General features: G+C 39.1%; 1 long non-coding RNA gene across 1 annotated transcript; it reads right to left on the bottom strand.

Moving 5' to 3' along the window:
* Window positions 1-866: 866 nt before the first annotated feature.
* On the bottom strand, window positions 867-2,220 carry LOC138905737 (uncharacterized). The gene is made up of 2 exons (XR_011413580.1): window positions 1,923-2,220; window positions 867-1,245 (listed from the first exon to the last, which is right to left on the bottom strand). It is a non-coding gene; the product is annotated as an uncharacterized lncRNA (long non-coding RNA).
* Between the last annotated feature and the right edge of the window lie 315 nt (window positions 2,221-2,535).

Consider the following 2,535-nt stretch of genomic DNA (forward strand, 5'->3'; position numbering starts at 1 on the left):
TTTTAATTTCGAAGTGAAATGTGACACATAGTCCCTAAGATGGAGGTTTAAGTCGTAGGAGTTAACCGTAATTTGACTTGTGTAAAGATAACTCCGGAATGAAGTTTTGATGGTTTCAATAGTTCCGTGTGGTAATTTTGACGTGTCCGGATATCGATTTGGAGGTCCGTAGGTCGTTTCGACGTGATTTGGTGAAAGTTGGAAGGTGAAAGATTTTGGAAAGTTTGATCGGGAGTTGACTTTATTGATATAGGGGTCAGATCCCGATTCTGAAAGTTGGAATAGGTATGTGATATGATTTATAACTTGTGTGCAAAATTTGAAGTCAATAGGAATTGTTTTGGTATGAATCGACATTGGTTTCAGAATTTGGAAGTTCATAATTTCTTAGGCTTGGATTTGGGTTGCGATTTGTAGAATTTATATTGTTTGATGTGATTTTTGGCTTCAAGTAGGTCCGTTATCTATATTGGAACTAGTTGGTATATTCGGTCGGGGCCCCGGGTGTGATTCTGATCGAATCCGGACCAATATTTGGACTTGTAGAATTGCTCACGATTTGGAGCTTCTAGTGTCATCGCACCTGCGGGAGATTAGCCGCAGGTGCGGGCTCGCAGGTACGGATCTGGCCATGTCCATCTAGAGTCGCAGAAGCGGGAATAGATCCGTAGACTTCGCTTCTGCGAAGGAGAGAAACACAGGAGCGATAGTGGTCGCAGAAGCGGAGAGTGAGGAGTTAAGTCATGGCCGCACCTGCCATGGAATTTCCGCAGGTGCGGAGCCGCAGTGTCAAGACCCAACCCGATGGGCCGCGACGAGTGCCCGAGTCCTACCTGTCGAACACCTCTGAGCATGCAACTAAGAAATAAACATGAATAACATCTGTTGAATTACAAGAATAACATACATGAGGGAAATCTGCCCAAAAGACATATGTACATATACGTGCGGAATACGAAGGGCGAGCCGACAAGGCTGCTATAGACAACTATATACCCAAAACTGAAAGCCAACAAGGCCACATATTATTCAACTATACATACTGTCTATAGACTTCTAATAGAATATACAACTGTACAAGGATGGGACTGCGCCCCGTCATACCCATATATGTATACAAGCATATCATACCAAAATCAAAAGCAGCTCCAGATCAAGTGGAGCACGCCAACTCTCGCTGATCAAGGATCCTAAGAAGGGGGACCGTCAGCTTGTCTACCTGCACCTGCGGGCATAAAATGCAGGCTCCGGGAAATAGGGCGTCAGTACGAATAATGTACTCAGTATGTAAGGCATAAAAATCAGTACATAACAGACATATATGAAACTTGAAATAAGGAATTCCGCCTGTAAGTCGAAATCACTTTGTAAATCCTGAAATATTTATAATGTCATACACGTACGTATAAATATCGTGTCATGCATGTGTATAGGTGTACATAACATCATCAGCACCTGAGGGCATACCATCATATTATCATCATATCATCTCGGCCACTATGGGCAAAATCATCAACATATACCAGCTGATCGGGTGGTGGTACGTATATAACGCCGTAACTTTTTTTCATATCCCATATACATATATATACATATATATACGCGTATATAACGCCATCTGATCATGGGTCAATGCACATGTATAAATGAATGCAATATATGAGAAGTACGTTAATAAGATCTCTCGGAATGTCATAAGATCATTATGCCTCTGATTAATATCATGAAATAAACTTTATCAATTTACGTATTTTGTGAGACCCATGAATAGACGATAGCATAATAAGACATATGGGAATTCAAGAACGTAGGAACCTCTAACACTTCTACGAATAGAGTCATTTATGAAAGTTGTGCATTTGCTTGTTTCGTTGTGTCGTATAGGTCATGTCAAAAAGAAAGAAGGGATAGCCTTAACATACCTGAACCGATTATTTTGACAATCCTTCTAACACATGCCAATCGCGACGAAACACGTAATAGAGGGATCGAAATAGGGAACAATTCGTATGAAATACTCGAAGCAATAACGTTGCTATTGCAAAATCTACCTCTATTGAAACTTTCTTCTTAAGATGTGAGTAATCACGTTGCTTATGCACAATAATGTTTGCTGAAACTCTTTCTTAAGATAGGAGTATTAACGTTGCTATGCAAAGTAAGCTTTTGCTGAAACTCTTTCTTAAGAGAGGAGTATTATCGTTGCTATGTAAAGTAAGCTTTTGCTGAAATTCTTTCTTAAGAGATTGCAATTGATTTTGAACTAGTAATGTTACCTAAGGTGGGCCCCATTTAGGATGACTAATCATTTGCTAAAGGCTTCTAGTTTGGCCACCTAAAAGTAATGAATCCTATTCAATTCTTGGGGCTACCACGTTTTGGGCCTCTTAGGCCTTATCCCAACATCTTAATTAATTACTAATGCCTTATTTAACTAATTAATCTTCCATTAAATAATAATTAACTCATTATCCACATAGTTAAAAATTATCTTAAATTACTTAAAATACTATTCACTTTTAACATAATTTAAGT

This window comes from Nicotiana tomentosiformis, chromosome 2 (genome assembly GCF_000390325.3).
Source record: "Nicotiana tomentosiformis chromosome 2, ASM39032v3, whole genome shotgun sequence".
Taxonomy (NCBI): Eukaryota; Viridiplantae; Streptophyta; class Magnoliopsida; order Solanales; family Solanaceae; genus Nicotiana; species Nicotiana tomentosiformis.